The sequence below is a fragment of the Oncorhynchus masou genome, chromosome 24 (assembly GCF_036934945.1).
Source record: "Oncorhynchus masou masou isolate Uvic2021 chromosome 24, UVic_Omas_1.1, whole genome shotgun sequence".
Lineage (NCBI taxonomy): Eukaryota > Metazoa > Chordata > Actinopteri > Salmoniformes > Salmonidae > Oncorhynchus > Oncorhynchus masou.
Window position 1 is genome coordinate 48,016,016 of NC_088235.1, and position 25,349 is coordinate 48,041,364.

General features: G+C 39.8%; 1 protein-coding gene and 1 long non-coding RNA gene across 2 annotated transcripts in view; both read left to right on the plus strand.

Moving 5' to 3' along the window:
• LOC135512270 (cytochrome P450 26B1) overlaps positions 1-25,349 on the plus strand; it is a 130,692-nt gene that overhangs the window by 83,129 nt on the left and 22,214 nt on the right. The window lies entirely within an intron of this gene.
• Positions 20,311-23,502, plus strand: LOC135512277 (uncharacterized). Its single transcript, XR_010451392.1, has 3 exons — positions 20,311-21,285; positions 21,412-21,592; positions 23,262-23,502. It is a non-coding gene; the product is annotated as an uncharacterized LOC135512277 (long non-coding RNA).

Consider the following 25,349-nt stretch of genomic DNA (forward strand, 5'->3'; position numbering starts at 1 on the left):
CTCTACCTCCGGAGGTAGCACACAACATTTGCCCAACAGTTGCCGCCCTCTAAGCAGGGAACTGTACACAGAATTGTCTCGTTGAACACAGCACTCACACAGTAAAAATTGTAATAGCAGAGCAATGTTTTTGAAACAACTGAAATGTATAGATACTTTCCTAATATTTGAGACTTGTTTTATTATGTTTTTACCTGAAAATGCATAGTTTCACCTGACGATAATGTATGATAGGATGTAACGTTAGCCAGCTTGCTATCGATAATGTTTCAACTCGGACTCACTAGCTAAGAAGATCCCTGCTAGCTAACGTTAGCTAGCTAGCCAATTCATTTAAACTTGGACAAAGATATTGATATAACTAACCCAGATTTGCAAGTCAAGTAGCTAGCTACTTTTATGAGAACAGACATGTTGTTTGGGTTAGCACCATAACTCAGGATCTGGAGGCAATTTGCCTGTAATGCCTGTAATGACAGTAATGGAAATGGGAGTCATGATCAAAATCAAACCTTATTTGTCACATGCCGAATACTACATGTAGACCTTACCGTGAAATGCTTACTTACAAGCCCTTAACTAACAGTGCAGTTAACCAACAGTGCAGTTAAAGAAATAGTTAATAAAATGTTTACCAGATAAACTAAAGTAAAAAGTAATTATAAAAAGTAACACAATAAAATACAATGATGAGCCTATATACAGGGGGTACCGGTACCGAGTCAATGTGCGGGGTACAGGTTAGTCGAGGTAATTTGTAAATGTAGGTAGGGGTGAAGTAATGATGCATAGATAATAAAGAGCAAGTAGAAGCAGTGTACAAAACAAATGGGGGGGGGGGGGGTGTCAATGTAAATAGTCCAGTGGCAATTTCATTAATTGTTCACCCACGTTTCCTTTGCAATTAGCTTTTACCACATGTAATGATTTTCATGACATTGGTCAAACTTAAGCCTGGTTTGTTCTAATGTTGTAAGGTAGGCTTATTGTAGTTTTATATTTGTATGAGAGGAGTAATCATTCATTTTTTGATAGGCTAACATTACTAGATGAAGCATGTTCTTAGCTTTAGCTAACGTTAGCTAGCTAGCTAGCAGTAACTGTGCTTTTGTTGTCTCTAAGCAAACATTTTACGAGTGTACGGCTGAGAAAATAAACCCTTTAAATGTGTGTGTAATGTGGTTTGGTTGCATTATTCAAGAGGTTAAGATGAAAAGTTGCTTGCATAGTTGAATAGTTGGTTGAAAGCATGCTTACTGGCTAGTGGCTATTCTGAGATATTTACGTTAAATTGCAAGAATGTCTGTTGCCTAGCCCTCGAACACTCTCTCGGCACATGCCATTCCTTTGTTTGTAAGATTATTATTTGTATTTTGTTTTAAACAATACAAAACATACACATACAAACGACAACATACAGACAGACGCACACAAACATCCACACGATCACCCCTGCCAAGACCCATCTGCTCACACCCCCATCTCCTGCACCATTTTGTTTCTCTCCGTCACCCACACACTTTCAACATTTAGGTCATAAATAATCTTTCCATTGTATTTTTAAGTATACATTTTTTCAAGATGATTAACGAGAAAAGTATCCTCCAACCCATTGGATATTTCACGGCACCCTCATATGCCATGTCTTGAAATATGCAGACAGACTGATTATAAGTACATTTACATTGTAATACTTCCGACAGACAACTACTCCGCACTTCTAGCTCCACCCAGAACTTTTTGACTTTATAGCATTCCCCAAAGACATTGATTATTGAGTTATTGTTAGCTCTACACTTAACACGTGACTCTGCCGTTGTGCCATTTATCTCTTGTGTAATACATTCTATACATTAGGTTATACTGGATTAAGAGTACATTTTAGTTAACTGTCATTTCTTTAGTTATATTCTAACATTCCCTCCATCTTTTAAAGTCTTTGTTCCAATAGTTTCCAAGGATTGTTCCATAGGGTTGTGTTTTTAGGGAGATATTGGTTTTTGTAACATATGGTTAATTTTCTTCCATATTGTTATAGTGTTCTTAAACTATGAAGTTGTTAATGTTCGTAGCTTTATTCTTTGAAAATAGACACAAGAAAAGATTCTGGGGATGAGCATGTGCATCTTCAATATGTACACATGGTCCTCTTTATGTCACGAATCCCGTTTCCTGAGTCTGTGTTTGCCTGTGTTTCTGTCCTGGAGTGTGTTTCCGGTGTCCTGGAACGCACCCTGTCTGGTTGCCGGGCGAATTAGCTTGTTGGGAGATCGATGTTCACCCGCACCTGTATCCCATCAGTAATCTGCACACCTGTCCTGATCATCACCTCTCCCCTTCAAAAGCTCTGACCTGACATCCATTCCCTGCCGGATCGTTAGCCATGAACAGTATGTTGTACCCACGAACCAGCCTCCAGTTTATAGAGTTTGTTTTATTGTTTTGTACGTCTTGCTTGCCTTTAACTTACCGCCGTTTGTTTTGTCTACAGCCATTCACCAGGAACCCATACCCCATCCCTGTCTGCTTGTCGCCAGTGTGTTGTTATCCATTGGATCTGCCTATCCACTCCCATCAACCCACCTCCGCTGCCCGCTCCTCCACCCGGAACTATCTACCTCCACGTTCTCATTGATTAATAAATACTCACCATCTTTATACTCACCTTGTCCTGGTCTGCTTCTGGGTCCAATTCTGGTAAACCCTGACACTTTAGTGCATTTTACTTTATATGTTGCAAGTAAAAGCCCTGGGTGGCAAGTTGATATTTCCAAGTCTGGAAGGTTAAAACCTCAGATTTAGGAAGATGTAAAAACGTCCTTTTTAGTCTAGGAGTTTAATTTGCCCATATAAAGTCTTATGAACAAGTAGACTTTTTTAAAGAATGTCTTGTAATTGGTATTACCGAGAATAAATATGAAAACTTTGGGAGCCATGCCATTCTGAAGAGATGTATTCTACCTGTGAGATTCATGGGAAGATTGTTACACTTAACCCTTGTGTTGTCTTAAGTGTCAGAAATGACCCGCCACTATGTTTATCAGCAGAAAATGACCCCTAAATGATATTTTTTCTATTTGAAATTTGCTGACTTTTCCTAGAGTGACCTCAACATTAGAAAAAGTGAAACATCGCCTTCGTTCATATTTTCATGAAAGCTGTACACCACCAAGGTACAAAGATTGTTTTAGGGTAATTTGTGACCCGGCAGTTATAAAATAATTTACACACCACAAAGACACACACACACACACAATGAGAATTTGAGATTGTGTGCTACTGATTGAATTCAGACAAAACTAAAAAACTTTCTTGTGCATGTGCAGCATCTCTCCTCCACGACCCCACACATGACTCAAGTTCACAGACAAAATAAACTTTTCATGAAAGCATTGTTTACTAATGGGAAATGCAGTCAGAGGCTATAAATGTTCTGCAGATGACAGTCCCCCCCAGTTCTCTCTTTGCTGAAGCCATGAGTGCACGTTTCAGTGCCCAACAGGTCATAAATCAGATTTTTTTCAAGAGAACAATTTCCATGCCATGATGCCACTGAAAGTCTTTCACACTTTCTCAAGAATGCTACGACTTGATAACCGTGAGTCAAGACCTGCGAGAGACAAACTGGTGGACATTAGAGAGGTCTGGGAGAAGTGGGTGGAGCGTCTGCCATACATTTACAACCCTGGGCCTGAAGTAACAGTGGATGAGCAACTGGTTCCATTCAGATGAACATTTTTATTTTCATATCTGTAATGTAAGTGATTTTCACTGTTAATTATATTATATATTGCTGTAATATCATTGATTTATGTGATTGTTTTCTGTGACACTGGTACTAATTACTGATAGTAATCTCTTTTGTCAAAAGGTCGCTGTACTTTCCAGCAGTATATGCCCAGCAAGCCAGCAAAGTATGGAATCAAGATATGGGTGGCATGTGACGCACAATCCAGCTACGCTTGGAAGATGCAAGTCTTCAGGGAAGCCAAACAGTGGAGGCCCGGAGAAGAACCAGGGCATGCGGGTTGTGCTTGATGTGACAGATGGACTGAGGGGGCACAATGTCACGTGTGACAATATCAGTGCGTTTGTGTTTCGTGTTTATTTATTAAAACACTTACTCCCTGAACTTGCTTCCCGACTCTCAGCGCACTCGTTACAGAATAACACCTCTACCCAGGGAAGCTCAGGGAGTGAGTGTTTTAATAAATAGCATAAACACGAAACACAAACACACCGGCATGAAAACAGAGTCAATAACACCTGAGGAAAGAACCAAGGGGAGTGACAGATATAGGTAAGATAATCGAGGAGGTGATGGAGTCCAGGTGAGGGGTAATCAGCAGCCTGATGACCTAGAGGCCGGAGAGGGAGTATATGTGACAGTTATTCTTTTTATTTTTTTCTATTGCCATTATTTCATTTTTTTGCACGTTCATTTTACATCCTGTGATATTGATTCTTCTGAAAATAGTTTTAGCAAGTGGGGCATTGAGTTTTCAATATTGGTCAAGTATATCAGATCATCTGCAAATAAGTTTAGCTTATATTCAGGTTTACCAATACTCGTACCTGTTACGTTTGGGTCCTGTCTAATTCTTTCTGCAATCAGTTCAATTGCCAGTGCAAACAGGAGGCGGGAGAAAGGAGATTTGTAAAGCAATTTCATCAGATAATGTACTACTTGTGTATATTTTTGCTTTAGGACATTTTATATAATATTTGTATTACATGTATTATTTCAGCTGGAAAGGCCATTCAAGACGATCCAAAGCCATTCTTATTTACAATGATGACCTACCCCGACCAACCCCAGGCGACGCTGGGCCAATTGTGCGCTGCACTATGGGACTCCCAATCACGGCCGGATGTGATTCAGCCTGGATTCAAACCAGGGACTGTAGTGATGCCTCTTGCACTGAGATGCAGTGCCTTAACACGGTGCGCAATCCTTCATCAAAACTTGCTCCAAAGCCCTCAGAACCTCAGACCGGGACGAAATGTCACCTTCCAACAGGACACAACCCTAACCTCACAGTCAAGAGACAAATCTCTGAATGTCCTTTAGTGGCCCAGCCAGAACCCAGACTTGAACCTGATCATCTCTGAAGATACCTGAAAATAGCTTTGCAGCAATGCTCCCCATCCTACCTGACAGAACTTGAGAGGATCTGCAGAGAAGAATGGGAGAAACTCCTCAAGTTCAGGTGTGTCGAGCTTGTAGCGTCATTCCCAATAAGACTTGAGGCTGTAATCGCTGCCAAAGGTGCTTCAACAAAGTACTGAGTAAAGGGTCTGAATACTTATGTAAATGCAATATTTCTTTTTTTTTAATTATACATTTATTCAACCTGTTTTTGCTTTGCAATTATGGGGTACTGTGTGTAGAGTGATTAGGGGAAAACAACCTTTTTATCCATTTCAGAATAAGGCTGTAATGTAACAAATTATGGAAAAAGTCAAGGGGTTTAAATACTTTCTGAATGCACTGTATGTATCAAGACAGGTAAGACTTTTGCCATTATATTGCTTATGGGCTTTGTTATTATTTTATTGTCACAATTTATTAAACTTATGTATATGTAACCAGCAAGGACTCTCCAAATGTTCCTGGTTTTAATACAACTGAAAGAACAGTTTCATACATGGAACTAGGAAGTACTGAATTGCGTGACGTCTGTTGTCATTTATGTAAAGAAATATCGGAAAGCCGTCCATTCCTGCTGATTTTCTCCGCTCAAATGTTTTAACAGTGTCTAATATTTCTTTTTAGGTGATCTCTGTTTTTAGTGATTATCTTTTGCCTGTTTACAATTGCCTCAGGGTTGTTGAGTCTAAGAAAGCTGTAGGATCAGTCCAAATGTTGTATAATTCTGATTTATATAGATTTTCATGTCATGGATTTGTGAACCCAGTAAAATTAAAATGTAGTCAATTCTTGAATAGGTTTTCTTACTTTAAGAAAAAAAAGAGTAGTATTTTCTAGTTGGAAATAGTAATCTTCAGGTATCCTGTAAATTAGTTGTAGAGATTAAATTTTTAGCCTCTTTGGAGGTTCCTTGAATGTGACTCTTTTATTGCTACACACCAGATTTGCCCTTGGAGGGATATACAGTGAAATCGATGTGTATGTTTCATCATGTAAGGTACAATTCAACATTAGAAAATGTCCTTCTGGGTTTGTGTGCTGGGATATAAGGGAAAAGGGTGTATTCTTATTTATCAGGATGTCTCTGATGTTACTACAGTAAGTGGCAGCATAGGCCTCTCTAACTCAGCTCCTCTTTAAATATTAAATGTATCCTTTTTAAAATGTAACTCTTGCAGGAAAACCACATCTCTCTTTAAAATGTTCAAGAACAATATGTTCCCCCCCCCCCCCCATCATGGAGCCCGTGCACATTCCATGTAATAAGATGGATTTTGTTGGTCTTTAATTGTATAAAACCTAAGTTAACCTTGTCTGTCATTGAAGAACCAGATAAAACATTTTAGCAGACATGTCATATGAGGGCGGTGGGCTTTCCATGGAATTGGAGAATCATAGTATGAATATATTGTTATTGTTTTCATTACATAGTATAGTATAGAGTGTTTTTTAGCATGTGGGCTGAGTAGACTTTTAACAGAAAACACACAAAAACATAGTGCAAAGTACTCTACTAATTTAACAAAATTATGTGGATTATGTCATTGTACATACATTGGAGAAGAACTGCCAATTAATTATTTTGGTCAATTTGTATTACCTTGTAAATGAAATTAAAATATAGTGGCTGGTGGGGGTCCACTTGGGGAGAGTGGTTCCACCAAGAAACTGGGAGTGAGATGAGTGGAGGCCCCAGACACACATCAGAGAAGTGTCTTATACCCTCCCTGTCACCCCGTCCCAATCCCTCAGATAGAGCCCTTCTCCACTCTCACCAATAACCACGACATGGATTATTAAATTCATTTCCATCTAGTTATCTAAAAGGGATTGGACAGGTTTAAGCAAGCGTATAATCCACTGAATGCATGGTAGGTTGGGTTTTTGGACGGACTGAGTCTAGGTTCCTGTCCCAATACATTAGAAATGCATCCTTCCCTCAATAATTTCCCCGCCATCCACCATTCCTTCAATTCTGACCAGTTTCCCAGTCCCTAAAGATGAAAAACATCCCCACAGCATGATGCTGCCACCACCATGCTTCACTGTGGGGATGGTGTTCTCGGGGTGATGAGAAGTGTTGGGTTTGTGCCAGCTATAGCATTTTCCTTGATGGCCAAAAAACAAAATTTTAGTGTAATCTGACCAGAATACCTTCTTCCATATGTTTGGGGAGTCTCCCACATGCCTTTTGGCAAACACCAAATGTGTTTGCTTATTCTATTCTATAAGGAATGGCTTTTTTCTGGCCACTCTTCCGTAAAGCCCAGTTCTGTGGAGTGTATGACTTAAAGTGGACCTATAAACAGATACTCCAATCACCGCTGTGGAGCTTTGCAGCTCTTTCGGGGTTATCTTTCGTCTCCTTGTTGCCTCTCTGGTTAATGCCCTACTTGCCTGGTCCTCTCTTGGGTGGTTTGTTGTGATGCCATATTCTTTCCATTTTTTAATAATGGATTTAATGGCACTCCATGGGATGTTCAAAGTTTGGCATATTTTTTATAACCCAACCCTGATCTGTACTTCTCCACAACTTTGTCCCTGACCTGTTTGGAGAGGTCCTTGGTCTTCATGGTGCTGCTTGCTTGGTGGTGCCCCTTGCTTAGTGGTGTTGCAGACTCTGGGGCCTTTCAGAACAGGTGCAAAAGATCATGTGACGCTTAGATTTCACACAGGTTGACTTTATTTAACTAATTATGTGACTTCTAAAAGTAATTGGTTGCACCAGATCTAATTTAGGGGCTTCATAGCAAAGGGGTGAATACAGATTACAGATGCACGCACCAATGCGTTTTTTATATTTTTTATTTTTTTTAAACAAGCAATTTGTTTCATTTCACTTCACCAATTTGGACTATTTTGTGTATGTCCATTACACGAAATCCAAATAAAAACCAATTTAAAACCTGTTGAGGCGATGGGTTCCACCCAGGGAACCCCACCCCCCGTTCAGGTGAAAAGGTGGTGCAGGGAATGCAAAAATATTCTTTAGAAATATTTAACCTCCACACATTAACAAGTCCAATAGCTCAAATGAAAGATAAACACCTTGTTCATCTACCCAGCGTGTCAGGTTTTTAAAATGTTTTTTTTTACGGCGAAAACACAACATATATTTATGTTAGACTACCACCAAACCAAAGAAAAAACGTAGCCATTTTTTTCCAGCAAAAGATAAAATCACAAAAGCAGGATTTAAAAAAAAATCAATCACTAACCTCTTGAAAATCTTCATCAGATGACAGTCATATGACATGTTACACAGTACATTTATGTTTTGTTCGATAATATGCATTTTATATCCATAAATCTCAGTTTACATTGACGCCATGTTCAGAAAATTCTCCAAAATATCCGGAGGAATTATAGAAAGCTACGCCAGAAAACAGAAATACGCATCATAAACTTTGACTAAAGATACTTGTTCTACATATAATTAAAGATACAGGTTCTTAATGCAACCGCTGTGTCACTTTCTTTTACGTTACGGAAAAAGACTAATATTGCAATAATCTGAGACGGCGCTCAGACGTAACAATATTTCTCTGCCATGTTGGAGTCAACAGAAATACAAAATTACAACATAAATATTCCCTTACCTTTGATGATCTTTCATCAGAATGTAGTGCAAGGAGTCCTAGTTCAACAATAAATCATTGTGTTCCATAATGTTCAATTGTAGTGTCCAAGTAGCAGCATTTGCTATCACTTTCAGCTCACATGCCCAAAAAATGACTTCTGGTCCAGGATAACTTTGCATCAAAACTTCCAAAAGACATATTACAGGTCGAAGAAACTGGTCAAACTAAGTGATGTTATAATCATATATATCCAATAACATTCCAACCGGATCATTCATTTTCATCTGGGGCTGATAGGAACAGCCGTAGCACTCAAAGAGAAATGCGCCACAACAAAATGGCATTCTCTTGCGCCCCTGTCTATTTTCCCTCCCATTAGGTCAAAGTTCACAGCAAATGCTCCATTATACTTTCTACTGAATGAGGACATCTAGTGGAAGACGTAGGAAGTGTTTCCAGATCCATAACTTGTTGGGAAGGGAGGGGGCGATGACGTCAAAGTTGCCCCAACTTTCAGGATTTCAAAACTTGTTTGGAAGATTGCCTGCTCTGTGAGTTCTGTTATACTCACAGACATAATTCAAACAGTTTTAGAAACTTCAGAGTGTTTTCTATCCAATTTAATTATAATATGCATATATTAGCAATTTAGGACAGATTTTGATGCAGTTCACTATGGGCACACAATTCATCCAAAGTGAAAATACTGCCCCCTATCTGTAAGTGGGTTTAAGTTACAGGCTGTAATGCTGCAAACTAGGAAAAACGCCAAGTGGGATGAATACTTTTGCAAGGCAGTGTAAATGGCTTGACCATCCAGATCTGTTTGCAGTTGATTGATATCCAGATACAATGAGTCCTTGACGACCTCCACAGTCAGTCAGGAAGATCTGATCACAAACAGATCATAATCCGCATTTTAATCGTTTACACCTGTCAAATAAATTGGGCACAATCAGAATATGGACAAGATCAGGACAAATAACTTATGGCATCATGATGTGTTTTAAATAGATACATATAATTTTGAAGGAATATGTCAAATAATGTGCATACAGGGAGAGACCAGGAAATTGGTTCTCTTGTTGTGAGAAGGATTCTCAGTACATTACATCACCTCCTGTTCCTATTACTGGTTTACAAAAAGTACAAATAACTTCCCTTTTATAGAAGCACAAATATTGGCCAAGCACTCAAATATTTGTTTTAAGCATAACTGTTTTATTAATCAACTGAACATCCTTGCGCCAACACATTAAACACCCATAGTGGCAATGAATGAAAATAAGCCTTTCGTCGCCTGTTGCTAATTGAAAAGTTTGTTGTGTTAACAGTTGATCACAACCAGGCTGATTCGCAAATGTCTGCCCACACCCACAGCTCAGTTAAAGGTGCTTAGTGGCTCTGACTGTGAGAGGAGTCAACAAACTGAGCTGGAGAGAGCAAACACTGGCAGCACTCTAACAGTCAGGTCATTAGCCAGGTAATTGGTGTTTGTTTAAACCACTGCTAGTACAAACAAACTAATTAGATTAAGTCAGTAGACAACTTTTAATGGTTTAGTTTATTTGAAGTGATTTAGCAGCACATTTGAATCACTGATAGATGTGTTAATAGAGGTTGGGTGTCTGTTTGTGATTTAACCTTCGAATGAACCGGAAAAATCTGTACTCTTGGATTTTCACACAACTGAACTTGGTAATGGTAATGTTTGTATTAGATTTACGGTGGATAATGTTATTACAACCACACAGACAGGAATAATGATAAGCATGATCTTACGTCAAAGACATGTGCATATTGAAAATGATGTGCTGGTGAAGATGAAGAAGAAGAAGAAGACAGGGTTTGTAGGGATAGTGTTCATTAAATGACATGACCATGTCTCATCAAGGAATCTTTGAATCAACTGCTGCTGAAGACTCAGGGAGTAAATATGTGTCATGTAATTGCTTGTAACTTCTGCAATTAAATGGTGCAGTACAAAAAGGTGTAAAGAACTTTCCAGTATGGTGGAGTGAGTGCGTAGCATGTGTTTTTGAACTCCTAGTACTTGTGAATGTCTGTGGTCTTCAGTGGAAATATGTGGCCTAAGGCATTCTCTGGCAGTTCCCTAAGAACCATGAGGAGATCTAAAACCCTTACAGAAGAACTGTATGTTTACCTGTCCTACTAGGTCATCATGATTCATGCCTCATTCGTCACCTCTTTAATTTACAACATAGTTCAATAGGGTTATTATGGATGTATGCTATTATCATATCAAGTTCGGAATTCTTGTGTCTGAGCTGAACTCATTACCACTTAAGTAATGAGAGATGTCCATTAGATGTAGGCCTATTGGCTGAAACCAAATATTTTTGTCACACTCATCATCACACCCATCATACTCACTAACCATGTTTCTGGGATGAGTCAAAAACCACTTCTTGCACTGTAAGAGTACACATTTCGGTTTATGTGCCATCCAATGTTTTTACAATCAGACAAAAATAAACTCCACAAAGAGCTTGTTATGAAACATGTATAAGAATATTATTTTTGACTTATCCCGGAAAGACAGTTTGCTGTTTGATTTGAATAGCCTATGTCAGAACAGGAAGCGTTGCTGTTTAATATGATTACAGTTGCTGCAGGTACCATAACAGTTCACTGAACGGTTGCATGACCCTCCTAGGTGGCATTTAATCCTATTACTGAATTTGGGGAAGAGAAGGAAGAGATAATTACACTTATTTAGACTGGTTCACTTCTCAGGTCTGCTTCTGCAGCAGATGTAAGTGCCCAAACAGGATAGAGACAGGGCTTAAAGAACCAAACACAGCTCATCACAAATTGTCTTCACAGGGTTTGGTTTCTCATCATATGATTCCACTCCTCTTGTCTTCACAACACTTCATTTGTTTTACATTCAACTATTTGGGATCTGAGTACTTGAATTTGTGTTTTGTCAACTGTCTCCAGAAATAAGCAGGACATTTTAATTGATTTAAAAGTATACTGTGAACAAAATTGAATCCTTCACAAATGTTACACACTTATCACATACTCCACACTTCTCAGAGTGATGCAGAAGCATTTCTCTCGTAGATGTTTTATGTCGTTTTGACTTGATTGTAGGGGAAAGTTATATCAGCAGGTGAAACAATAATAAAGTGTTTTCCCAGTCCCTATTTTGGTATAAAGCGGATGGGGCTGGAGATATGTAACTACTCTCAAATTCATAGACAGGGGTATGGATGCAAGGACTGACCATCCATGATATCAAAATTACAGTTTTAACTATGATTTGAGGTTATAGTGTTTGTTAACATTGACTTTGTTTACGAACATTGGGGTAAAACAAGCTTATATTTTGGGTACTGATGGGGTACAACAGTTGAACTAAGCGCATGAGGCATTTGTAAGTTATAATATATGCAGCAACTTGTGATTGCCCCTTTAACTGTGTGCATGCATGCAAGAGTGCGTGTGTGCATGCATGTGTGTGCACACATCTGTGTGAGTGTGTGTGTGGAGCAGGAGGAGGAGGAGGAGTGACCATTACTCAGCTGGAGGGTTAGGTGTGGGGGGTGGGGCAGGAGGCGCCCTGTTGTTCATTGTTGGTGTGATTGGCAGTTCGGGACCCCAGCTGGCACTGAAGTAGCCATGGTAGGAGAGTCTCCCCACACCATAACCCCTAGCTTCTCACACACAGACACACACACACAGCATCCCCCTCCACTATCCCCTGTCCTGTCCCCCACCAGCGAGATTGAAAGGATGTCAATCAGGGGCCTGGGGCTGGGAGAATGGGCCCAGTGGCCAGCCCAGGCTGATGTCACCTCACGCTGAGTTTGATTGGCACGGCCGGAGCAGGGAGGATGGATGGAGCTGTCACAGGGGCTTGGTAATGGTGCCGTTGCTTCAAGGCCCCAGAGCCGCTGTTCTTTTCTCCCTAAGTGGATCAATGCTAAACAAATTAGCAGATAGTAGTCATATTTCTCATTCAGGGAGCTCCCACTTCTCCCAATACAAGACATAAATCATACTGACTGACGTTGCCCTCAATGATGAAAGCTCCCTGTCAGGCTCAACTTGTGGCAGTTAAGAAATCTGTGCATTCTTTTTCTCCCTCTCTCCCTCCCGCTCTTTCGTCTTTGTTTTCTCAAGCAACCAAAAAAGGGAAAGAATGCATTGAATGGAAGTGTATGATTGGCCCCTTCGGGAATGTTCTCCAAGAGCAAAATGTATCTTTGTTGCAATTGTCCTTCCATTTTAAAAAGCTTTTCAAGAGGCCCAAGAAAGGATTGACTGTGTCAGCAGATCTCCTTTTGAAATATAACTTGTTTGCTAAGAGGTTCTCTTCTTCACTTAGCCTGCCTCTGCCGAAGGGTTAACGTGCACATGGATGATGGCAAAGTGTGAAATCTGGGGTATAGACCCTGGTAGGTCAAGACTTGGAATTCCCTGGAAATGCTTAGTGGTCAGTGTCCCAGTCCCACCAGATCTAATACCTATGACTTGCAGAATCCATTCAATCAAAGGTCACCTCAAAGGTAGGGATCCTTTCTTTAAATATTCTGTGACCAATCTCAAGAATATCTAGTCATTTTAGGTATTAATTTCTTATTTATAGTATATATTCAGATAGATGGAATTTGTGTCTTCCACTCAGTACAGAAAAACAAACACACACACACACACACACAAAGAAACACACACACACACTGACCACCCATGGCCACTTCAAGCAATCCCTTTAAAGCACACCCTGAGCGTGTATGCACCCAGATGTAATGGTTGTTTGAACTCTCCTTGACAGACGATTAATCTGTCTGTGCTCTTATTGCATTACAGAGAGGCAGAATGAATCCGAACAGAGAGAGAAGAGCACTCCTATGCCATCCATTAGATTAAGACAACATTGGCTAATTAAGTATCTCCGACCTATTACTCCCTCATTTAATCAACCATTATTTCTCTGGCCAAACTTCCTTCCTCTCCCCTTTCATATTGATGGTGGCCCTCTTGGGTGGCGGGCTGGCATGGCTCTCCCAATATAATTACCATGGGATGGGATTCTAAGGGGAGCCAAGGGGGACCAGGGCCCTCCATGCATGCTGGCCCTGCATTGTTCAAGGCATTTCTTTTTAGCAGCTCATCTGTTCCTGTCAATTTAGTTTGGACCACCCCTTTCCTTACTCCGCAGTATTCATTAAGGGGCAATCAGCAGTTGGGCAGTTCCACAGGAACAGAGTGATGCTGAGACTCACTTTTTTCACTTTAAAATGTATGCCTAACAAACACTATTGATTGCAAAGTTTAACAAACCTATTATGCAAAAGTCTACTTTTAACAATTGCCACTGAAAATTTTACTACACCAAATTAAGATTCAAAGATTTCTGCAGAAAGAACTGTGTGTCAGCAATAACAAGTTTGAAAAACTCTCTTTTAGTTATTGAAGTAAGTGAAGTGGATCAACACCCGGAAACATAATAATGGTAACAGAATGACATCATGGGTCCTTGATCTGTACTATGCAAAAATGTATAATTATACATAATCATTCTCTTCATGGTGATGTATCCTGAAAGGTACAAAGGTATAAAAATGTAATATCCTCCTTTGAATGTTTGGCTATTATTCAACACAATGGGTATTAATAGAAAGAGCTCCGCCCCCAAACAAGACCAAATTTGGTTGGTCCAGACCAGATCAAATCTGTACCAATCATATATATATGTCTATGTTTCACAAGTTTGGACATCACAGTGCAGCACAGTAGAGAACAGTAGAGTACAGCATAGTATAGTAGAGTAGAGTTCAGTTCAGTATAGCATAGTAGAGTAGAATACAGTACAGTAAAGAAAAGTATAGTAGTGAATAGTTCAATACAGCACACTACAGCACAGCACAGTAAAGTAGAGTTCAGTACATTACAGTAAAATAAAGAAAAGTAGAGTATAGTTCAGTACAGCATAGCACAGTGCAGAACAGCATAGTACAGTAGAGCACAGTAGAGTTCAGCAAAGTAAAGAAATGTAGAGTATAGTTCAATACAGTAGAGTCCAGTCCAGTAGAGTAGTGTAGAGTATATTTAAGCAATAAGGCCCAAGGGGGTGTGGTATATGGCCAGTATACCACGGCTAAGGGCTGTTCTTACACACAAGGCAACGCAGAGTGCCTGGACCCAGCCCTTAGCTGTGGTATATTGGCCATATACCACAAACCCTGAGGTGCCTTATTGCTATTATAAACTTGTTACCAATGTAATTAGAGCATTAAAAATAATTGTTTTGTCATACCCGTGGTGTCAGCCAATCAGCATTCAGCACTCAAACCGCCCAATTTATATTACATTATACTGTACTCTACTCATGTGTACTCTACTCTACTGTACTGAACTATACTCTAGTCTACTTTTCTTTACTTCACTGAACTGTATTGTACTCTACTGTGCTCTTCTGTACTGTGCTGTACTGTACTGTGCTCTACTGCAACTGTGGTGTGTGACTGCTATGATTTCCCATCGTGGCCAATTCAATTGCAGTCATTCTGTTACTGATTTTCTGTTACCGATTTGGTAACAGAGTGACGCGTTTTAAACATTTTATAATTCATAAATAAAATTGTTGTCAGTAAAAACACTGTAACTAATTGGTAGGTCTACCTTTACTTATTACTTCTGTGAACTTTCCTAGTCCTCCCACTTCATGAGGGAGAGGAATTTGAAAATATCTTAAAGATATGTGAGTTTTTGGTAATAGAAAGACAAGACACCAGGCAATATTTCTTAGACTTAAAGATGGCAAATAATTTCTGCTGAACTAAATATACAGTAAATATGGATTATTAGTTGTCAGTTGTCTTTACCTCAATGAACAGTATGAGCTGGTGCACACTTCCAGAGATAAAGGATTTAGTGTAGAGGTGCTGACTAATGGAGAATAAACTGGAAGCTACAAAAACAAAGAGATGTTTCGGCATCACAGTGCCTTTGGTAAAGAAGGCACAGTGATGCTGAAACGTTGGTGGGTTTTTTTACCCAACAAATGACTGGGAGGATATACAGACGGAGTGGTCTTTACTTCAACATCATTGTGTTTTGATGCATTTCAAACGTCTTTTAAGATTTGACGTAGTAGCTGTTTTTTAAAGAAGCCCTTTTCCATCTGTGTAACTAGAGATCAAAGCCTTTGCTTATTTCAACTTTTTTGAGGTGGAAAATGGTTGAAAAGCATATGCCTTCATTTCCAAAAAATATAGACTCTAAGCTTTTATTTGACACAGAAAATGTCTATGCTCCTATAAACTTCACATGTTGGTGCTCATTGGTCCTTTGACAGGGAAATGACCAGTTGCTACATACATTTTAGGGCTTGTGAAGTAATGTTATGTACCCATTGATTCTTGAATAATATAACGCTTCATGACCTTAGTTTAACTGTACTCCATCAGAAAGCAAAATATACGTTTGTTTTACTCCTTTGTCTGTAGACAAAGTAAATGTAAACAAACATTATATAGCTTCAAAACATGGTTAAAACTATTATTTTGATATAATGGATGGTTAGTCCTTGCATCCATAGCTCTGTCTATATATTTGAGAGTGGTTACATTTATCCAGCCACATCCCTCAGCTTTTACCGAAACAGGGGCGGGGAAATGCTTTGTTACTGTTTCAACTGCTGATTGCCCCTTTAATGTATTGACAAGTCATATATGCCGTTTCCAAGGAGACCCTCGTGCTCTTTGTTTAATCTTCATTTTATAACACATTCGAATGAGCTCAGTCTTTGTTTCTTTCTTAAATTATCTTAGTCACAAGAATCCGAAGGCTTTGACATTTCTCATCAAACAATAATTTTCTTGCTACATTCTATTTTAGTGCAGCTCTTAATTGTGTTGCGATATATATGAAATACTTATTGAATTAAATTGTTTTACTTCTACCAGGGTTGGGGTCAATTCTAAATTGAGTTGTGTATTGCTCTTTAATTCCAATGAAAGTCTTCAATTTGAATAGAATTTGAATTGGCCACACCCCACAGGAAGCATATTTTGAATTGTATTTGAATTGAAGGAAGTGGAATTTAATTGAATGAAACTCAATCAAATGTAGGGCTCTATTCAACCTGCATCGCGGAAGTTTAGTTTTATAGCGTGACTGAAATGTAAAGGCAATGTAAATGTACTTTTAATCTGTCTGCATATTTCAAGACATGTCATATGAGGGTGCAGTGAGATACCCGATGGGTTGAACGATACTCTTTTCATCGATTATCTTGAAAAAACGAATGCTTAAAAAATGGAAATCAACACCAATCCTCTATTGTTAAGACAATGGAAAAATCATACGCTTCATTATCTAAATATTGAAAGAGCGTGTGCAACGGAAAGAAAATTCTGCAATTTGAGGACGTGGCAGAGAGTAGTGCAGACACTGTAGATAAGGGTGAGAACAGGTGGGTCTGGGCAGGTGTGATGTTGTTCATGTTTGTGTGCGTCTGTATGTTGTCTTTTGCATGTGTATGTTTTGTATTGTTCGAAATTATTTGTATTGTTTTTTAAATTACAGCAATGTTCCCACTTTAGCGGAGACTGCATTCAAGGTAAACGCTGCATATGTCGGCTCAATTACAAATGACCTTAAAATGTTTATTGCAGATTGAATAGAGCCCTTAATTGTTTTACTTTTGGATTTTACCTTCCTCATTTATTCTACACAGTATACCAATACCATGTATAATAAAGTATTTTTAAAACTCATTCTCCTAAAACAGGTTTTAAATAATTACAGTGCACTCTGGAAATATCCCTTTGTCATATTTGATTATTTGATATATTCTTTGCATTTATGTCCAATTCAAATTTAAATGTATGGGTTTGCGAAATTCAAAATTGACCCCATCCCTGAGATCTACTTTTACTGTCTTCTCCCTATTTTACAATCAAACAAATGAGATCAATGACATGTTTAGTCTCATCCTTTTAGCGGGTGGTCGTGTTGCTTACATTACCTGCCTACTGCTGTAGGTGTAGTAACTCCATACCCTCCATCATACACATACAGTAGCCTAAACCCACACCTGTTGTCTATCTTCACCTCCATTAGAGGTGTCTCTGGTTATTGTCCTCTCTTGTGAGTGTCTCTTGTGTGGGGAAGGGTTAGGACTACGACTGACCTTCCTTAGCCTTTATTGCTGTTACCTGGATTTGACATACAACTGTTCCTAGGCCGTCATTGAAAATAAGAATTTGTTCTTAACTGACTTGCCTAGTTAAATAAAGATAAAATAAAAGTTTTAGAAGGCTGAATAATGACGATTAAATAAATGGTTCATTTTCTGTATCCGTCTACACTTGCAAAACATCCCGACACAACGTGTGCCTGACTGCTTCTGGAGGTGGTCAGGAAGATTTGATCACAATCAGATCAAAATGTGTATTTTAATCTGTACACCGGTCTCAAAATGTTGGATACATGTTAGCACCAGGTATAAACTATTTAATAAGTTGAGAACTGGGGTGTATGGTCAATCAACATCACATAATAATATAATATTTAGCATTTAGCAGACGATTTTATCCAAAGCGACTTATAGTCATGCATGCACACATTTTATGTGTGGGTGGTCCCAGAAATCAAACCCACTATCCTGGTGTTGCAAGTGCCATGCTCTAACAACTGAGCTACAGAGGACCAATTTTAATTGTATGGGTTTAGACGCCATACGACATGGTCATGAATGGAGGGTCGTTAGGACCTAATGGCATTCAGGAATAAAGTTAAACATCCCTTGCTTGTTAATTAGAGAGAGACCAGGGTTCATGTGCATGGCCTTAGAATGATTGACAGGGCAACGGGGTAGTGTGTGAGAACATGCCTGGTAATGAATGGGAGGTCCCAGACTTTTCATAAGCAGGTGTGTCTATGGAGTCTACCAATGTAGCCTGCTGTGGTGAGCTCCAAGAATGATTCACAATGGTCCATGTCAGAGCTATCTGTTAACAAATAGATGCCTCTGGTCCATGTAAGTCAGACCTCAATTTGCAAATCAAATCAAATGTATTTATAAAGCCCTTTTTATATCCGCAGATGCCACAAAGTGCTTATACAGAAACCCAGTCTAAAACCCCAAACAGCAAGCAATGCAGATGTAGAAGCACGGTGGCTAGGAAAACCTCTCTAGCAAGGCAGGAACGTAGGAAGAAACCTAATGAGGAACCAGGCCCTGAGGGGTGGCCAGTCCTCTTCTGGCTATGCCGGGTGGAGATTATAAGAGTACATGGCCATTAAGGCCAGATCGTTCTTCAAGCTTTTCAAAGATTCATAGATGACCAGCAGGGTCAAATAATAATCACAGTGGTTGTAGAGGGTGCAACAGGTCAGCACCTCAGGAGTACTGTAAATGTCAGTCAGTTGGCCATAGCCAAGCATTCAGAGGTCGAGACAGCAGGTGCGGTACAGAGAGAGAGGAAGGGAGAGAGAGAGGGGGAGTCGAAGACAGCAAGTCCGGGACGAGGTAGCACGTCCGGTGAACAGGTCAGGGTTCCATAGCTGCAAGTAGAACAGTTGAAACTGGAGCAGCAGCATGACCAGGTGGACTGGGGAAAGCCAGGAGTCATCAAGCTAGGTAGTCCTAGGACTCAGGTCCTCCAGGAGGGGAGGGAGAGAGGGAGGGAAGGAGAGAGAGAGATAATTTTAGGGAGTATGCTTAAGTTCACCTAGGCCACCAGATAAGACAAGATAATTTCACCAGATAGGACAGACTGTCCCTCAGCACATAGACTATTGCAGCATAGATACTGAAGGCTGAGACAGGGGGTTTCGGGGGACGATACCCACGGACAAGGCCAACCATGATGGACATAACCCCACCCACTTTGCGAAAGCACAGTCCTCACCCCACTAGAGGGATATCAACAGAGCACCAACTTACTAACCTGAGACAAAGCTGAGTATAGCCTCTCAGTCTCACTGGTCATCCCCAAAGCCAACACCTCCTTTGACCGCCTTTCCTTCCAGTTATCTGCTGCCAATGATTGGAACGAATTGCAAAAATCACTGAAGCTGGAGACTTATATCTCCCTCACTAACTTCAAGCATCGGCTGTCAGAGCAGCTTATCGATCGCTGCAGCTGTACACAGCCCATCTGTAAATGGCCCATCAAACCAACGACCTACCTCATCCCCATATTTTTTCTGCTCTTTTGCATATCAGTATTTTTACTTGCACATCCTCATCTGCACATCTTTCACTCCATTGTTAATTGCTAAATTGTAATTACTTCGCCACTATGGCCTATTTATTGCCTTACCTCCTTACTTCATTTGCACACACTGTATACAGATGTTCTATTGTGTTATTGACTGTACGTTTGTTTATCCCATGTGTAACTCTGTGTTGTTGTTTTTGTCGCACTGCTTTGCTTTATCTTGGCCAGGTCACAGTTCTAAATGAGAACTTATTCTCAACTGGCCTACCTGGTTAAAGAAAGGTGAAATAAAAAAATGTAAATAGCCAACAAAGATCTCCTCCACCACACAAGCCTGAGGGGGCGCAAGACCGGACAGGAATATCACGTCAGGGACTCAACCGACTCAGGTCGAGTATAGATTTTTAAAATCCTGGCACGACTTGACGCACCCTTACTAGGGATGGCATGGAAGAGCACTAGTAAGCCAGTGACACCATAATAGGGTCCGAGGCAGAGAATCCCATTCGAGAGAGGGGAGCCGGCCAGGCAGAGGCAGCAAGGGCGGTTCGTCATTCCAGTGCCTTGCCATTCACCTTCACACCCCTGGGTCTTCCACATTGTCATCGATAACCAATAGTACAACCTTAACGGAAACTTTAAAAATTTAACTTCACCAAAGCCTCTTACAACCATGTAGCCACATTTGGACTAGATACAGTGACTTATATGCACAGCTACCATAGATAGTAGTCTGGCCTTCATTTTTACCATACTTTCTTTATTGGTCATTTGCACTGATATTATGTCACAGTGACCAAGCTGACAGACAACACAAACATCACAGACTGGGAGCATCTCATGGGCACTTAGGGGTAAAGCAGTAGATAGTATGCAGAGATATTGTAGCTGGTAATCCTCTGGCTGACAGATCACTCCCTGCAGATTTCCCCAAAGGCAGCTCGGGGGTTTGAATATTGGCCTGCCTTTCTAACCTCGAAGCTACTGCCGCCCCTATTCATTTTGCTCTGTCCTCACTCCCTTGCCTTTGTTCAACCATTTGACTTGGTTTAGCAACCCTTCCCTCAAAGTATTTAACTTAGAAATGTGGGTGAAACTATCCCTTAATATCTCACCCCTAGCGGTTAAGCCTAGCAGTTAAGAGTGTTGGGCCAGTAACTGTGAGGTCGCTGATACAAATCCCAGAGCCAGGTGGAAGAATATGACACATTTAGGTTTTTAATTCATTCAGTTTGGCAACTGATTGGCTACCCGTTTTACCCTCTCTTTTGCAGCGGAAGAGGTGGACCAGGAAACGCTCTTGCTTTTGAACGACTCATCTAAAGAAGAGCATAAAAGCCTTAACACAGTGAGCATTCTGTATTCTTTTATACACGAGGGGAGGTCCAAACCTGTTTAAAGATTTGTTGTGCATTTTGAAAACTGATTGTTAGAAGGAATTTATAATTCATTGAATACTTTGTGCTCACAACAGAGTCAAATGTGAGAGGGCAGCCCAGGTGACCAAGTGGCTGAACAACATCTGGCTGGCAAACCAGGTTGCGGAGTACATGAAGGAGACCGCGATCCAGTGGGTTCAGTGGACCAAACAGAATGAGGCCAAGACAGTTGAGATAGTCCAAGAGTATCCACATCTGTTGGATACTCCAGGCGTGGTGGGTTCATTTTTTTAAACAAAAACATTAGACCTGATTTCTGTTTGCTGTGATTAACTAGACTGGCTGACGCGACCCACGTGTCTCACAGCGCAGGGAGAGCTGTGACCACACTCGTCTGGAAAGGAGGCATTTTGTTAATGCAATATTCGCAAAGAAATTGTGTGACGGGGTTCTCTCAAATCTGTTTTTCCTTGGGTTGAGACCTCTCATTGTTCGGATTTGAAAATCTAACCATTTTATAGAAGGGGGCGGCGCTGTGTGGTTGTGCCTGTTTGAGTGAGAAAGACACAGAGAGCCAACCAGTGAAAGCACAGCCCCCTTGATTATTGACACATTTCAGACTCTGAAGTCAGGAGGACATCGATAGTTAGGTGTTAGGTAGACTAGTGATAGTAAAATGAATTGTTTGTCTGGCTACAGCATAACACAATTTGAAGTCATATGGGGCAGAGTCTTAAAGCATTAGAAATAGCATTGTTACAAATGTTACATTTTTGGGATTGTGAAAAGTGCTTTATGAATGAAATACAGTTATTAAGTAATGAGTCATTAATCCATGTCCATAGTAGTGACCTTCAAATGTGATATTTTACACTTGTTCTGTGTAACAATGTTTTAACTCGACCCAAATGTAGACCATTATTGTATGGCGAAACAGCCTGATGTGTGTGTGTGCTGTCACCTAAGATAGCCGAAGTGTGCCAGTGAATGTGAATATCTAATGATTCGCTCTGGCACTGTCTGGTAGACAGATCTGTGTTAATACAGACACACGCACGCATGTTTAGTTTTTCTCCAATTGCAATCTGTGTGCACATCAAGTTCAACTGAAAGGGAAAGGGAAGGGGGGATACCTAGTCAGTTGTACAACTGAATGTCTTCATCTGAGATGTGTCTTCCGCATTTAACCAAACCCCTCTGAATTAGGCTTTAGTCTGACGTATGGTCTGTTTGGTTCATTAAATAATATAAATCAATTCTAATAATCAATTCTATTTTATGAAATCTTATCTTGTGAAATAATACATATTTAGACAATAGGGCTTTGTTTCAATGTGCTATTTAAAAATATATATATTCTTGTACATTCTCTGATGTTCTGAAATGCAGGCAATATAAATTAATTATTTTAAATTCAATAGTGTACCTTGATTGTGAGTGTAGGAAAGGGGGGGGTGGAATGGTAGAGAAGGCAAAAATATTCAAGTTAAATTGAAATTAGGATGACACTGACATAACCCAAGGATTACATAAATAATTACCCAGCTGCTGGGTCAATCCCCCAAATCAATGTGCTGGGTTTTTGACACAACCCAACACACCGGGTTGTTTTAACCCAGCAATCTAGTCTAATTTACCCAGCAGTTGGGTCAAGCGCTAAACGCAAGGCTCTGGGTTAGAAGCACAACCCAAACCTGCTGGGTTGAATTAACCCAATGCTGTTTTTTTCCAATATTGACCAAGTGCTGGTTTGTCAAAAATACACAAATTGGATTATTTTTAACCCAGCATTTTTTAGAGTAACAATAATTAATTTCGGAACAGTACTATGAATTGCCATATAATTAGGCATAACTCAATTCCTACCAATTAAGATGCCAAAATGTTAATTGTTTTCAGTAAGTTTTCAGTATCCTAATTTTGTTTTGTTTTCTGATTGTTTCAGTGCATGCGTTCAACAAGCTTTGGACGAAGGACTTCCACAGGGCCGCCTTCTCCAAAATTCACTCAAAAAGGCAACAATTCTGAACTGGGTTTGATTTCATTTTTGTTGTTTTAATTAAAAAATGTTTGTTAATTATCTTTTAAACTTCCATTGGTTCATATATTGCTCAGTTATCGCTTGGCTCATGTGAATAAATCTGTATTTATCCCTTTAAACTCCAACAACATCCCCATAGTGTTCACATTTCTCTCATGTAAATATTGTAGCTACATAAAAAGAATAAACAATTTATTTGGGAAATATCCAGTCTTTGCTATTTTCTTCATTACCATGCTGGATTTATTTGTATCTGTTAAAGACATTGAATACATGTTGCTTAGTATATTTACTACATTTTACATGCTTAGTTTTTTTCTCTGTGAAGTAAGTTCATTTCAAGTTATGTGATTTATATAGATACGCGATAACCAAAAACCTGATGTAATTTGCATATTTTGCAACAGAATTTTCACCACAAGTTTTCCAAAATTGTTTTTCGGAAGTTCACAAGTTGCCACAACTATACTGAACAAAAATATAAACGCAACACGTAACAATTTCAACGATTTTACTGAGTTACATTTCATAGGAGTAAATAGGAGTAAATCAGACAATTGAAATAAATGAATTAGGCCCAAATATATGGATTTCACATGACTGGGCAGGGATGCATCCATGGGTGAGCCTGGGAAGGCGCAGATAAAGATGCCGGATGTGGAGGCCTTGGGCTGGCGTGGTTACACGTGGTCTGCGGTTTTGAGGCCGATTGGATGTACTGTCAAATTCTCTAAAACGACATTGGGGGTGGCTTATGGTAGAGAAATGAACATTGAATTCTCTGGCAACAGCTCTGTTGGACATTCCTTCAGTCAGCATGCCAATTGCACGCTCCCTCAGAACTTGAGACATCTGTGGCATTGTGGTGTGTGATATCACTGCACATTTTAGAGTGGCCTTTTATTGTCCCCAGCGCAAGGTGCACCTGTGTAATGATCATGCTGTTTAAACAGCTTCTTGATATGACACCTGTCAGGTAGATGGATTATCTTGGCAAAGGAGAAATGCTCACTAAAAGGGATGAAAACAAATTTGTGAACAACATTTTCGAGAAATAAGATTTATGTGTGTATGAAACATTTTGGGGAATTTTTATTCCAGCTCGGGAAACATGGGACCAACACTTTACATGTTGCATTTATATTTTCTTTCAGTATAATTAGCATGTGAAGATGTGAGCTTGCTGCAAATTTGCAGCAAATTGGCCAAAAGTTTGCCACAACTGTTTGCCAGAGCTCTGGCTTGCATTGTGACATCAGTAAAATATTCCAAAACGTGCATTTGCAATAATGTAAAGTAAAGTAATACTGCTAAAAATGTGGCAAAGAAATGTACTTTATGTCCTGAAAACAAACAGTTATGTTTGGGGCAAATCCAACTCAACACATCACTGAGTACCACTCTTCATATTTTCAAGCATGGTGGTGGCTGCATCATGTTATGGGTATGCTTGTCATCGGCAAGGACTAGGCATTTTGAATACTTTCTAAAGACACTGTAGGTGCCGTTGTGGTTCACCACCCCATAGTAGGTTCAAAAGACTAAGTAGGTGGAGGCCCCTTGTTCATCACCATGCAGTGTACAATTTCAAATAGCAGGTTTGCTATTAGTGGGTTTCCACCAGACAATGTAATTACACCTTTCAGCAATACAGAGTGATCTGATGCACATCTGAGGCAGGTGATATAGTGAGATCCATGGGGAGCTTCAGAAGTGGGATTCTTTCTTCTCTTATTTGGGGAAGGTCGCGCTGGACCTTGACGCAGAGAGGGAAACTGAGAAATTTCTTTAGGCCTGACCTTGAGGTGCTCTTTGGACATTCTGCTCAGAAACAATCTTTCATACATTCTGGTCTGCTGACTGCCAACAAGAGACTTCTGATATTGTTTATCACTAGACCAATGGCATACAGCATACACAAGGTACAAAGCTGCAACAATGTGAGACCGGTATTTTTTCTACATTGCACTTTAGGTGACTCTTGGGTTGAAA